General features: G+C 34.8%; 1 pseudogene; it reads right to left on the reverse strand.

The window, feature by feature from the left end:
• Positions 1–251: 251 nt before the first annotated feature.
• LOC112016237 (GDSL esterase/lipase 1-like) lies at positions 252–14,566 on the reverse strand (annotated as a pseudogene).
• Positions 14,567–15,044: the final 478 nt, after the last annotated feature.

Here is a 15,044-nt window from a genome sequence, read left to right on the forward strand (position 1 = left end):
GAAATAGGGATTCAAACCCTAATTCTCCTTGTAAAAGAGAGTAGACTTGTAAAGATTTGAAATACTAAACACATTTAAGCAAAAAAAAAAAAATGTTCAATTTGAAAATCATTTGGTGTTGTGTCCAATGTTGAGAGTATAGCACCAAGATTTGATTTATTAAACACATTAATTTATTAATTACATCAAGCATGTACATAAGTTCCCTGCTTATGTTTTTTTTATTTAAATTAATTTTAAATATAAATACATCATCGTTCAAACAATGCTTTGAGATTGTAAGATCCTAAGACATTGGGAGTTCCACTCCAAATTAGCTCTATGAGTTGTCCGTTGGCCTTTCCGGAAAGATGAACACATAATCACTAGTGTTACTGTGTTAGTACATAATTCATACTTAGAACTAACTGATCTATTTCCGCAACTTAGAATTCCTCTGTATGGGCCAGTTCCACAACATGCAATCTTCCCTTCTGTAAAACATTTCCAACATAATTAAAACAAAGATGCTATTATTCTATGACAAAAATAAAATGCAAAGAACAATAAAAATAAAATACATGTTTTACTATAAAAATGGAAGTGACGCACCATATTTTGATGGATTATCTATTCTTTCACTAACAAAAGTGTAGACATCGACTATTGAATATTTGAATCCTTTGAGCTCGCTCTCTAGCTTCAGGACTTCAGAAAGTGCTTTATTGTGTAGTTTTACTAGCGTTGTAAGTTCTTCCAAGCATGCACTAGTGTTTACCATTGCTTTAAAAAGCGGGTAAGAACCCGCAGGTCCCAAGCCATGGAACACATATTTTCTTCCTCCTTTCTTATATATTTCCTGGAAAATCAAAATATAATTATAACCAACTTAAAACAAAAAGAACAATCTTGCTTTAAATATTGCATACAACACCTAAAGTGTTATTACTTTGATCACAGTCGTCAAGTTGCCAATCACCATATTTACGTAGTCTTGTTTAGAATAGGATTGAAGAAATTGCATGCTGGAGTCTGAGGCGAAGGGCACAAAATAATCGTTGCCTCCAATGCTAAAAAAGTAAACAGCTCTGTCCAGTAACACATTTGCTTCTTTTTCACCTAGTTCTTGCCTCAGTAGTCTCCAAGTTATTGAAATAGTTGAGTTGAGCGTTCAGGCTTATCACCTGACAAAGAGCGAAAATGAAGAACATAAGGCAATAATACTCAGTAGATGCGCTTATGTTATAAGAGCATAGTTTGTAAATTGTAATATATATATATATATATATATGATAGGCCAAAAACGAATCAACCCCTTGTGATAAATTAACCAATTAATTTAGTCAAGTGAGTTAATTAAGTTAATTAACATGCAAACGCGTGGTAGCACAAATAAATCACCAATAAACTAATTATGCAACTTAAAATAAATAACACGGTGATTTGTTTACGAATGAAGAAAACCTGACGGCAAAAATTCCACCGGGTGATTTTCAGGTCACCACTCCTGAAATTTCACTATTATTACAACAAGCGGTTACAAGTAAAGGAATCTCAAGTATCTTACCAACCTATAGTTGAACCCTTACCCCAATACCCAATTGGACTTATTCTGTAGTGACAATTTTCCCTTTTGATGCACGGCTCCCAAGTACATGACTAACCAATGTGCGGATCCCAATACGTGACTTCAATCACCAACTAGAAAGAGTTGTTCGCTGCAAAGTTCTTCAGTTCATCCACGATGAAGATCAAGAAGATGCTTGATCACAAAACCCAAAGGTGCACATACACAACAACTTCTTCAGAAGAGATGAACTAGAGTGAAACTTTGTCTCCGATCACAAATTACTTGAACAGACTTTGCTCAATGCTTGTGCAACTTGTGTACTCTTTAACGGCCCTTAAAACAATCATTTTATATGTCTAGGGTTAGGAGAAAAGAAGGCCCAAACACATAAACACGAATCCCAAGAAATCAGATCAAAAATTCTAATTTTTATAAACTTCAATAGATAGAAGCTGTTAAGCATCTGTCGAGATAACTGTTAAGCCACGGGCAGAATAACTTCCTTAAACCTCGACATATGCTAGATGTCGAGCTTTAATAAACTTGCAGTTTCAACTTGTTTTCTTGGACAAACTTCAAGGTTTTAACACTTGATCTTGAAACATAGTTTCTTGAAGTATTTTAATACATCCTAGATCTACCCAAATACAAGTAAAGTGCATTTTGTCAAAGGATTAGCCAATTACATAAAAAAAAATGATATATGTTCTTAACATGTGAACCACATATGTCCTAACAATCTCTCAATTTGCCAATCCATGACAAAACCACAACTAACAAATGAACATATGCAAGAAGTCATAATCACTCAACTCATATTCACTTGTTGAATACAATAAAATCTATCCTAACACAAACTCTTGAAAAACTTTGCAAAAAGAGAGTTTATGGCAAGTAGACTTTGACAACCTGTATTTCTGAAACACTTTAAACAAAACTCATCAAGGTATCTTAGTGTGAAACAAAAATAATAGATTGCATACAAGTATAAGAAACATGTGTATAAAAGAGAGAAAAGAAACAACACATGCAAGAGGTAGGTGAAATAAAAACATACATCCATATATAAAGAATATAAATACAATGTATGTCAATAAATGGTCACAAGACCCAATGTACAAGAACAATGTATCTAAAAAGAAAGAAAAGAAAAGATACATTATATCATATCCTCACTACATCCCTCATAACAACAACACTCCCCCTAACAAAATGGTCATATACTAACACTCTCTCTAAGAATGACTACTCTTATATCCCAAAATTACTCCTCCTTTTTGTCATGAGTGACAAAGGGTAAGAGCGTCAAGTAGACATCTCATCAGTAGAGCTAGCATCTCCATCATCATCATCCGAAGCATCATCGTCGTTGTCATCATCATCATCATCATCCTCAACATCAGAATCAGAAGCCACTAGAGGAGGTGGTGAAAGAGTAGCCTTAAGAGCAAAACCACCCATAGCCATCTGTCGTCGTGCAATACAACCAACACGAATGTTCATCTGATACAACTCAGTAAAAAGTGTATCAAGGTGAGCATCCATGCGCTGCAGTTGCGCCATGATGTCTCCAAGTGACACATCACCCATGGAAAAGGAGGGGGCAGATGTAAATGGAACAGTTCGAGATGAAGGAGCTAAATGGGAGGGAGGTACTGCTGACTCTTGTCGCGACCTAAACTGCGCCTCACTACATTTTACGGTAGCGGTGTCTATGGCACACATGAAAGTGAAATAGTTGGACACGAGAAAAAGGATGGAAAAATGGCATAAAATCATCGTGATAACAGAAGGAAAGATGAGCTTATCATAGGATGCCGAATCCAGATGAACATCTATGATAAAAAGAATGAAATGAGAAGGAAAGTCTATGGTAAGATGCTCAAGTAGGGACAACAAAAATCGAGCAGGACGCTCTGTAATGGAGTTATATTGAGCGAGAGAGAGAGAGAAAAAGACAATCAGAAAAGCCCCAAGCAGTTCAAATATATCAAGATATATTGAAAAGAGAGTATGTATGCATGGGGAATGCATGAACATGTGACATGCAAAAGAAATTTTATCATGGGCTCAGCCCAATCCAAACCTACTAGCACACAAGCATATTGCACACATCTAAATGCATGAAAATACCATTATAATGCAAATGTGATGCAATGTATGTGATTTTAAACACATTTAAATGAAAACCCATCCCAAAATTACAAGAAACACTCATCAATTTTGAAAAACCCCAAAATTATTCAAAAACTAGGTTTCAAATCATGAAATGCATGAACAATGAAGAGATAAGAGAGCATACCAAGTGATTTGAAGCAAAGAAAGGCCAAAAATCACGTGGGTTGAAGGTTTTGAGTGAGAAAAGAGAGATTAGGAGGTGAACAGGTGCGGATAGATCGAGAGAGATCGAGAAAATGAGAACCGGATCGCATGAAGAAGCTTAAATAGAACCTCAGTAAAGATCAATAGATAAAGGTATCGAGAGGTGTCGAGACATCTGTCGAGAAAGGTGTCGAGGAAAATGGTGTTTGATAGATTCAGGTGTTGAGAAGGTATCGAGGAATAGAACACCAGAAACGAAACAAAAGCTCGATCGATCAACCAAGTATTGAGAAGCTATCGAGGAGGCTGGAGCTTTCTCGATCGATCCACTAAGTGTCGAGGAGGTGTCGAGATTGCGATAAGAAAAAGCTTGAGAAGATCGACAGATAGCTAGGTATCGAGGAGGTGTCGAGCCAGCTTTTAAAAACAGTTTTTCGAGAAGTGAAAAATATAGACATGAATGCAATCCAACATGCAACTCAACCAATAATCCAAACAACATATTAAGCTCTCAAAATCATCTATCAACAAGAATTTTAAGCACATGAATCCCCGAAAACACACACACACACACACTAAACAAGTCTAACCAATTTATATTTTAAAAAACAAGTCAAGACAGTTTAGTGAGTATACATTAGCACATGTAAAACCTTGTGATGGTCAAATCATATTGTACCTACACATGTATCAAGAATAGCAAAGAATATTGCATGTTGTGTGTGAAAAACATCACAAGATTGCATAAGTGTATACATGTTATGACGATTTGAGGCATGAGAAAATCACTTTAACTCACACACAATCATAACTATTTGATGGGGACTATCATCTTCGAGATATATCCTATAACTCCTACATCTCCTAGAATACACACTTGCAATCATATTTAAAAGTATTTTTGATCTTTTTGCTTTTATTTTCTTTGCATATTTTCTTTTTATTTAGCATATCATGCATAGGCATATAAGAGAGAGAAAAGAAATACCCAATGATATTTGATATTCCAATTTTGCTATGCCGAAGCACACAAATGTCATTGATACTGCACTTTTGCTATGCCGAAACATACAGGTATCATATTATGATTGGCGGGCAACAGTAATTAAATGGTTATTTATGCCTTTCTCAAAGGATTTTCTAGTCCTTACCGTCAAAAAGAGTGATACAAGTGTTAAGTTTAAGAGATAACTTAATCTTACTCATCACAAACAAGAGCCACAAAACTCACTTGCTTAGTTGTGCATAGAGATGCTCATCTAAGTTACAAGAGATACAAAGTTTAGAAAACTTTATTTCAATGGCCATCCAAGGTAAACAAATACCAATGTACACAAAACACACACTATTTTTGTATTTTTCTGATTTTGCAATTTTTTTTTAAAATTTTTATATCAAAAACAAAATAGCAAAAATGAAAACAACCAAACAAAAACATGTTAAACAAAGCAAAGTATAAAACTAGACTGACTCAAAATAAATGCAAAACACACAAGTAATGAAACAAACAAAAACAAGAAGATAGAAGAAAGCGATATAATCACTTAGAGTCCTTTTCTTCCACACCTTAGAAGAACATTTCCTTTGATTAAACCCTTGAACCAACGATGAGGGAGAAGAATTGAAACCGTTCAAATTCGAAAGGAACATGAGGGCTTTAAGAAGATCTCCAAGAGGAGCAAGAGAGGATTGAAGCTGATTTTGGCTTCCAGATGCTATCATGTCGTTGCTTTGTTGAGTAGCTAACTACTTATAGCAATTTGGTCGAGTATGACTGGCAGCTCCACAATGATGACAAAGATACTGCTTCTTCTATTTAGACTTTTGAGAGTTAGTCTTCTTAGCCCTAGGGTTTTTAACATCTTTCTTATTCTGTTTAGGGGGTACTCCTATGATAGATTTACTCTTGTCTAAGTTCTCACTAGCTAATTCAGTTTTAACATCATTGTTCTCAATTTCAATATTATTAGCAGGAGAAACAAAAATAGTAGCACTAGTAGAAGCAATATTAAAGGAAGAAAGACCATACCCTAAACCTGTTCGATCCGAAGCAGATTTCTGAATGCTAAGCATTTCATCCAGCTTTGCACTTGAAATCCTTTCCAATTAAGCTCTAACTTGAAACAGCTCCGCTTCAAGCTTCTTGGTCTTCTCAGCCAAGAAATTGTTCTCAAACCTCAGTGCTCCAATAGTCTGATTAGTCTCATCAAACTTTGTGGACAGCTCTTTACGATCAAGTTCCACATCATTGAGTTTCTTGGTGGGCAGCCTATACAGTTTCTCATACTTCTCAGAGAGCTTGTACAGTTTCTAATAGGCTGTATGGATATCATCTTGATCATCCATCTTCTCACACTTAGAATCCACCAATTCTTCTTCTTCGTCCACGTATTCAACAATCCCTTTAGTAGGATTGACTGTGGCAGTGAAGGTATTCAAGATTCCGTCATCCTCATCGTCGGAATCATCCTCAGGTTCAATGTCACTCAAGGTTACAGCAAGTGTCTTACTCTTCCTAATGCTCTTGAGATATGTGAGACATTCTTGCTTCATGTGACTGAATCCATGACATCTAAAACACTTTGGTCCAGCAGGAACAATGTACTAACTTCCATCCTTAGCATCCCTCTTCCCTTTATCTTGGCCTTTAAACTGAGAAGAACTGGATTGTCTGCTATCCTTGTCGAAGCTCTTTCCATTGGCATTCTTCATAAATTTCTTAAACTTCCTAATAATGTAGGACTTCATCTTGGAATCTTCATCATCGAAAGACTCATATGTGTCATTGCTCTTTGCCTTCAAAGCCATGCTCTTGCCTTTACCCAACTTGCCAATCCTAGATAGCCCTAGGGTTTGCAAGTTTCTAACCAGCTCAGTTAAAGGAATCTTGTCAATATCCTTTGATTCCTCTATTGCCGTAATCTTGGCATGGAATCTCTCGGGTAAAGATCTGAGCACATTCCTCACAATCTTGAGCTCAAGAATGGTTTCCCCAAGATTGAAGGCTAAGTTCACTATGTCCTTGAGCTCGGCATAGAACTCATCAAACGACTCATCCTCCTCCATCTTTATCTCTTCAAAGCTTATAGTGAGCCTCTAAAAATTTTAATCATTGATAGCCTTTGTACCCTCATAAGTTGTCTGGAGGATGGTCCATGCTTCCTTAGCAGTTTCAGTAGATGATATCTTCTTAAACTCCTCATTGGTGACCGCACTGAATAAAGCATTCAATGCCCTGCTGTTAAAGCTTTCCGCCTTGATCTTGGCTTTATCCCAATCAGCCGGTGCTTCTTTTGGCTTGGTCCAGCCAATCTCTATAGCTTGCCACACCTTCTCATCTAAAGACTGCAAGAAAGCTCCCATGCGTACTTTCCAGTATGCATAGTTAGTACCATCAAATAAATGAGGTATAATTAACAACTATCCTCTATCCATGACACACAGGGGTCAATGGATTAACATAGTAAAAATTAAAACCTAATCAGAGTGTGCCTGTTCTGATACCACTTGATAGGCCAAAAACGAATCGACCCCTTGTAATAAATTAACCAATTAATTTAGTCAAGTGAATTAATTAAGTTAATTAACATGCAAACATGTGGTAGCATAAACAAATCACCAATAAACTAATTATGCAACGGAAAATAAATAACACGGTGATTTGTTTACGAATGGAGAAAACCTAACGGCAAAAACTCCACCAGGTGATTTTCAGGTCACTACTCTCGAAATTCCACTATTATTATAATAAGCGGTTACAAGTAAAAGAATCCTAAGTACCTTACCAACCTACAGTTGAACCCTTACCCCAATACCCAATTAGACTTATTCTATAGTAACAATTCCCCCTTTTGAGGCATGGCTCTCAAGTACGTGATTAACCAATGCGCGGATCCTAGTATGCGACTTCAGTCACCAACTAGAAAGAGTTGTTGGCTGCAAAGTTTTTCAGTTCATCCATGATGAAGATCAAGAAGATGCTTAGTCACAAAACCTAAAGATGCACATACACAGCAACTTTTTCAAAAGAGATGAACTATGGCGAAATTTTGTCTCCAGTCACAAATTGCTTGAACAGACTTTGCTCAATGCTTGTGCAACTTATGTACTCTTTGACAGCCCTTAAAACAATCCTTTTATATATCTAGGATTAGGAGAAAAGAAGACCCAAACATATAAACACAGATCCCAAGAAATCAGATCAGAAATTCTAATTTTTTCAAACCTTGACAGATAGAAGCTGTCGAGCATCTGTCGAGATAGCTATCGAGCCACGGGCAGAACAGCTTCCTTAAACCTCGACACATGCTAGCTGTCGAGCTTTAATAAACTTGCACTTTCCGCTTGTTTTCTTGGACAGACTTGAAGGCTTCAACACTTGATCTTGAAACATGGTTTCTTGAAGTATTTCAACACATCCTAGATCTACCCAAATACAAGTAAAGTACGTTTTGTCAAAAGATTAGTCAATTACATAAAAGAATGACATATGTTTTTAACATGTGAACCACATATGTCCTAACAATATAAAAAAACGAGAGCTATATTTTCTAAGTATCATGTCCCAACATAAGCAGAAGTATTTGAGGCTAATGCAAGGATTTGAATTTGGGTAATATATATACAATATTGACAAAAGGAACCATCGCAATACCACTCTATTTCAAGTGAAATGTACTGTTATATATATTATTTAAAATAACATGCGACTAAATTCATATGTAAATGTGTAATATTTCGTATGAGAATCCCCGGTACATAATTAGATAGAATGCATACCATCCCGTGATTAGTTTCATCAAGAGCACCAGCTCCAATTGACGCAAAGTTAGCCCCATCAATAAACCGCTCATAACCAGGATGTAGATATGGTGGAATTAGCGGCAATTTTGCATACTCGGCTGCAATAATGCTACAAGAATTTAATTTGAGCAACAATTCTTTTTTCTTTTTTCTTTTTTTTGAGAAACCAATTTGAGCAACAATTCAAGTCCAAAAGAAATCAACATATATATAACTATATCTTACCAATGAAATCTGTAATTAGACGGCCATTAGAAGATCTCCCAGTTGGGTACCTGAAGAAAGTTTCCCCATAAGGCGCAAAATTTGACTGGAAACCAGTAGTGGTATTGATATAGTTATTGTTTCCATCATCAACTACTGAATCCCCAAAAATGAAGAAAGCAACATGGTCCTTTGGCAGACAGATTTCATCACGGCATTGGGTCCGGATAGTAATGCTTGCATACAAAACCAAGATATAGAAATAGAACCTTAAACTCATCATGTCTCTAATCCAGTTCGCTTTCTAGCTATTAGCTTCTCATCTGCCGCTAATAGCTAAATTCGAAAATCCAAGATTTGAATTGATATCCTTTCATTTGATTCCTCCTAAATTGCGTTGATTTATTTATATTGTGTACTTAGTTTGTCCATTGGGTGAGAAAAAATGTCCTGTAGACTAATTGGGTTGAACTTTCATGACAGGCTAGTAGTTTATTGGCTAGGTGATGAGTGACTTAATCACAGACGTTTTTAAGATTTGCATATATATATATATATGCTGAACTTGCATGAAAGGCTACTTGTTTATTGGCTAGGTGATGAGTGACCTAATCACAGACGTTTTTAAGATTTGCATATATATATATATATAAGGATAAACAAATAACAAACATTGCTCCGACCCCGTGCAGTTACATGCAATCTTCTAAATTTTGACTTTTATATGGCTCAACGCCTACATTCAATAATTCTCTCTAATTTCTTTTCTCTTTTTTTTGGTTAAAGGGAAGTTGCATAACAAAACTAACTAGCCAAAACAGAGGGCATAGCTGGAGAAAGCCTATGAGAGAACAAACTACAAGCATCATCTACCACATTCAATAATTCTTTACAGCACTGGTTAAGTTTTTTTTTTTTTTTTATTTAAATATTAAAAAAATTTAATTTTTGGTTTTTTTAATTTTTTTTTGGCTTCCTTTTCGATCTGTTACTTTTAAGAGAGTAAATTTTGAGCTTCCAGAATAGTTGTGTTGGGTAATGGAGACGATGATGTTTACAGTTCACCTTGGATCTTCTATATTTTACTATGGGTCATGTTAACAATTGCTCTTAGGGCAATTATTAATAAACTACATTAGAAAAGTTTTAACACCACTTTTATAAGAAATATAAAAAGCCGTTAAAAAAATTATTTAATTTATTATTTTCCTATAAAATATTTCTAAAAACAGTTCCTAAATCAATACTGTATTCGTTAACATTTTTGTCTTACCATAATGACATTCTTTGAAAATTTCAAGTTCATTTAGTTTTATTCTATATTCTTTTTAATGGATTCCTCTGAAATTTCTAAAATATTTTTATATTGGTGTTTCTAATTTAAAAATAAATAAAAACTTTATACTAGGGTTCTTAAAATATTTGTATTCATTGATCTTTTGTCATATTATTAATACTTCAAATAGATATTAAAACAATACTGGTCAATATTTGTGGTAAATTGTAAATGCCGTTCGTCAGACAAAAATCGATTGGCTCACTTGAGGATAAAATGATAGGGTTTGTCTTAAATTCATGCATTCTTAACAAAGGTGACTTTTTCCCTATCTCTTGCTCATCATAAAAAACTGCACCTTTGCTTTTATGTTTTGTTGAGGCATGCATGGAGGGTGGTGTTCTAGCCCATATTCCATGAAGCAAATAAGTGTGAAAACTTTTTAGCAGACATGGTGTCTTAAAGCAACTAAAGATAGATTTTAGTCATTGGCTCATTGCCCCTCATTTTTGTATCCTGTTTTGTATTTTTAACTTCTTGGCTATTCCCACTCTTTGAGGTGGCTAGTTATGTTCTGGTTTTTGTAATATCTTGACGTAAATAATACTCAATTTTCAATTTTCAATTGAAAAAACAAAAAAGAAAATACTTCAATTCCTTAATATTTACGACAACTCAATAAGACCTGTATATATGCTGCCTATATGCTCCTAAAGATGATATTCAAAGAAAATTTTATTATATACCCAATTACATGCCAAAAATGAAGTTATACTTTGCTTAAACGTAATGTATGTTTATGGTATCAAAGCAACTGATAGGGTGATAATTCTCTCAAACTCATTATTTCACTTCAACTTTTCATATTTTAGATGTGGATATTACCTTATCACATTTTAAAATGTGAACATCAACACATGAAATCTTAAATATTTTGTAAAAGAGTTTATGTAAAATGAGTATATATATATAACATACTATTTAGTCCTAATAATATCTTGGGTTTAAATTCTGTACCTAGCTCCAATCAGTAAAAATGTTAAAAATCGCGTTGGACTTAGGGAAGCTTGAAGCCACATGTGATATGAGTACTAAAATAATGGTTAAATAAATTTATGAGTAATTAACAGGTTAATCCCTGGAATAAGTGGCTAGTGTATTTTCATTTTTCACTATCAAACTGTACCAAAAATTCAACTTCGACTCGTCTAGTCTAATTAATCTAATTTGGTTGTTCCCATGTTCTTTAGAGAAAAATCTATGCATAAATGATTGTGAGGAGTGACATCTCGTTTTCCAACAGTGGCCCATCATGAAAAATGAATGCAAGAACAAACAACAAAATAACAGAATATTAAGTAAATGCGACTACAATGATTAAGATAACTTCATCATTTTCGAACTAAAAAAAAAACCAACCTGAAAATATGAGTGAAATTCATGTGTCCTTTTCTATCTATTAGCAAAAAGAAAACTATGTCTTCTGGAAATTGATAAGCAAGAGAAAGGAACATGGATGTGAGCAAATTGGCCACTCTTTTACCCACTTTCTGATTTTGAAAGATCAAACCAACCATGCACTATCATGCACAATTTTACATCATTTTTAGATAGTACAGGTGCTGTTGCACTTGTGTGCTAGCTGGCTCTTATCTTTTATTTATTTTTTTAGTTTTAATCTTGAAAACTTATCTAATTATCTTTTCTTATTGAATCTTTTAAATCTTATTCTTGATCTGTATTTTAATTTTTGAACATCATATATTAGTCATGAATTCACTTTTATTATTCTTTATTGCTATGTTTAACATTATATAAAAAAATAAATGTAAACAATATTTAAAAATAAAAACAAGAATATATTTAATAATTTATATATATATAAGAGAGAGAGAGAGAGAGAGAGAGAGAGAGAGAGAGAGAGAGAGAGAGAGAGAGAGAGAGAGAGAGAAAGAGAGAAAAAGACAATCAGAAAAGCACCAAGCAGTTCAAATATATCAAGATATATTGAAAAGAGAGTACGTATGCATGGGGAATGCATGAACATGAGACATGCAAAAGAAATTTTATCATGGGCTCAGCCCAATCCAAACCTACTAGCACACAAGCATATTGCACACATCTAAATGCATGAAAATACCATTATAATGCAAATGTGATGCAATGTATGTGATTTTAAACACATTTAAATGAAAACCCATCCCAAAATTACAAGAAACACTCATCAATTTTGAAAAACCCCAAAATTATTCAAAAACCCCAAAACCTAGGTTTCAAATCATGAAATGCATGAACAATGAAGAGATAAGAGAGCATACCAAGTGATTTGAAGCAAAGAAAGGCCAAAAATCACGTGGTTTGAAGGTTTTAAGTGAGAAAAGAGAGTTTAGGAGGTGAACAGGTGCGGATAGATCGAGAGAGATCGAGAAAATGAGAATCGGATCGCATGAAGAAGCTTAAATAGAACCTTAGTAAAGATCAATAGATAAAGGTATCGAGAGGTGTCGAGACATCTGTCGAGGGAGGTATCGAGGAAAATGGTCTTTGATAGATTCAGATGTTGAGAAGGTATCGAGGAATAGAACACCAGAAACGAAACAAAAGCTCGATCGATCAACCAAGTATTGAGAAGCTATCGAGGAGGCTAGAGCTTTCTCGATCGATCCATTAAGTGTCGAGGAGGTGTCGAGATTGCGATAAGAAAAAGCTTGAGAAGCTCGACAGATAGCTAGGTATCGAGGAGGTGTCGAGCCAGTTTTTAAAAACAGTTTTTCGAGAAGTGAAAAATATAGACATGAATGCAATCCAACATGCAACTCAACCAATAATCCAAACAACATATTAAGCTCTCAAAATCATCTATCAACAAGAATTTTAAGCACATGGATCCCCGAAAACACACACACACACACACTAAACAAGTCTAACCAATTTATATTTTAAAAAACAAGTCAAGACAGTTTAGTGAGTATACATTAGCACATGTAAAACCTTGTGATGGCCAAATCATATTGTACCTACACATGTATCAAGAATAGCAAAGAATATTGCATGTTGTGTGTGAAAAACATCACAAGATTGCATAAGTGTATACATGTTATGATGATTTGAGGCATGAGAAAATCACTTTAACTCACACACAATCATAACTGTTTGATGGAGACTATCACCTTCGAGGTATATCCTATAACTCCTACATCTCCTAGAATACACACTTGCAATCATATTTAAAAGCATTTTTTATCTTTTTGCTTTTATTTTCTTTGCATATTTTCTTTTTATTTAGCATATCATGCATAGGCATATAAGAGAGAGAAAAGAAATACCCAATGATATTTGATATTCCAATTTTGCTATGCCGAAGCACACAAATGTCATTGACATTGCACTTTTGCTATGCCGAAACATACAGGTATCATATTATGATTGACGGGCAACAGTGATTAAATGGTTATTTATGCCTTTCTCAAAGGATTTTCTTGTCCTTACCGTCAAAAAGAGTGATACAAGTGTTAAGTTCAAGAGATAACTTAATCTTACTCATCACAAACAAGAGCCACAAAACTCACTTGCTTAGTTGTGCATAGAGATGCTCATCTAAGCTACAAGAGATACAAAGTTTAGAAAACTTTGTTTCAATGGCCATCCAAGGTAAACAAGTACCAATGTACACAAAACACACACTATTTTTGTATTTTTCTGATTTTGCAATTTTTTTAAAAAATTTTTATATCAAAAACAAAATAGCAAAAATGAAAACAACCAAACAAAAACATGTTAAACAAAGCAAAGTATAAAACTAGACTGACTCAAAATAAATGTAAAATACACAAGTAATGCAACAAACAAAAACAAGAAGATAGAAGAAAGTGATATAATCACTTAGAATCCTTTTTCTTCCACACCTTGGAAGAACATTTTCTTTGATTAAACCCTTGAACCAATGGTAAGGGAGAAGAATTGAAACCGTTCAAGTTCGAAAAGAACATGAGGACTTTAAGAAGATTTCCAAGAGGAGCAAGAGAGGATTGAAGCTGATTTTGGCTTCCAGATGCTATCATGTCGTTGCTTTGTTGAGTGGCTAACTACTTATAGCAATTTGGTCGAGTATGACCGGCAGCTCCACAATGATGGCAAAGATGCTGCTTCTTCTATTTATACTTTTGAGAGTTAGCCTTCTTAGCCCTAGGGTTTTTAACATCTTTCTTATCCTGTTTAGGGGGTACTCCTATGATAGATTTACCATTGTCTAAGTTCTCACTAGCTAATTCAGTTTTAACATCATTGTTCTCAATTTCAATATTATTAGCAGGAGAAACAAAAATAGTAGCACTAGTAGAAGCAACATTAAAGGAAGAAAGACCATACCCTAAACCTGTTCTATCCGAAGTAGATTTCTGAATGCTGAGCATTTCATCCAGCTTTGCACTTGAAGTCCTTTCCAATTAAGCTCTAACTTGAAACAGCTTCGCTTCAAGCTTCTTGGTCTTCTCAGCCAAGAAATTGTTCTCAAACCTCAGTGCTCCAATAGTCTGATTAGCCTCATCAAACTTTGTGGACAGCTCTTTACGATCAAGTTCCACATCATTGAGTTTCTTAGTGGCCAGCCTATACAGTTTCTCATACTTCTCAGAGAGCTTGTACAGTTTCTAATAGGCTGTATAGATATCATCTTGATCATCCATCTTTTCACACTTAGAATCCACCAATTCTTCTTCTTCGTCCACGTCTTCAACAATCCCTTTAGTAGGATTGACTGTGGCAGTGAAGGTATTCAAGATTCCGTCATCCTCATCGTCGGAATCATCCTCAGGTTCAATGTCACTCAAGGTTGCAGCAAGTGTCTTACTCTTCCCAATGCTCTTGAGATATGTGAGACATTCTTGCTTC

The sequence above is a fragment of the Quercus suber genome, unplaced genomic scaffold (genome assembly GCF_002906115.3).
Source record: "Quercus suber isolate HL8 unplaced genomic scaffold, Cork oak 2.0 scaffold_58, whole genome shotgun sequence".
Taxonomy (NCBI): Eukaryota; Viridiplantae; Streptophyta; class Magnoliopsida; order Fagales; family Fagaceae; genus Quercus; species Quercus suber.